We start from the raw sequence: 1,137 nt of genomic DNA, 5'->3' as shown, positions 1-1,137 counted from the left end.
ATTTAACTCTGACGCTTGTTATAGGAATAACCACAATCAAGTGTAACTTGTGATCTGTTCAATTTGTGTAAATAAATGATTGCATAGTCTTTTATGAATCAAATTGAACTCGTCTGATCGTTCACTTATTGTGTCACTTTTCACTTCGCACAGTCAAGATATTAAGAAGTAATGAGAAATACCTTGGTAAAAGTTTCCTCATAACCTTGTGTATGAGAGATGTGGGAAAAGCTTGATTCACTTTAAGCTCACCTCCTACATAGCTAATGAAGACGGTTTGTGGTGAGGAGGAAGGTGAGCTGTAATGCTGCGTTCAGACGACGCGTTTTGTGTGTCAAAAACTGCATCCAGTGCTTCAAGTTGACGTGGTTTATCTGGTAAGGGTGCCTCCTGGATGATGCAAAATAAAAAAGTTTGAGCACCTCATAAAAGAGAAATTACATGACCTCCCAACAGACAAATGAACAACACAACCAGATTTTCAGGACATGACTCAGCAGTTCACCATCATAATAAGGGATATTTTTGAGAACAATAATGTTCATGTTCTGGGCAAAGTGAAGGCACTTATAGAAAACTGGAAATCCCAAGATTAAACAGGGGTCCGGTTTCAGTTGTATACAGTTAGTTTCACTGACCTTCAAACGTTTAAACATGTGACTGAAACACAAACATGACACCTCACAAGTGACAATAACTCGCATAGGAGATGGGCGGATCAGTGATACTGCTGATCTCACTGATTTGGTTAACCTCAAACCAGAACTGAAGAAGTGTTTTGGATGAGAGTAAAATGTCTTCAAGAACCAAAAAATGAAGCTCAACTTTTTAACTGCAAATAATTTAGGTTTAAAAGAAAATGCATTTTCATAAAACAGTCATGTTCCAGAGAAATAAAAAACATTAAAGTGTGCACTGCTGAGTCACTCTGCTGTTACTGAGTCATCTGTTGAGTGAGGGCAGAGGGAATAACCGTTGATACTGCTTTTGACACAAACCGGTTCTTCCTGTTTGCTAGTTGCAGAAAAATCACAATGTCATCTGAGTTGTTAAAGGGACAATTTTATGTTTCTCAAGCATATATTTAAATACTATACCATAATAAAGTATCTATGTCACCTTTAGCTGTTATTAAAA

This window comes from Austrofundulus limnaeus, unplaced genomic scaffold, assembly GCF_001266775.1.
Source record: "Austrofundulus limnaeus strain Quisiro unplaced genomic scaffold, Austrofundulus_limnaeus-1.0 Scaffold1032, whole genome shotgun sequence".
In the NCBI taxonomy this organism is placed as follows: domain Eukaryota; kingdom Metazoa; phylum Chordata; class Actinopteri; order Cyprinodontiformes; family Rivulidae; genus Austrofundulus; species Austrofundulus limnaeus.
The sequence above is the reverse complement of the archived record's forward strand: the minus strand, read 5'-3'. Positions refer to the sequence as shown.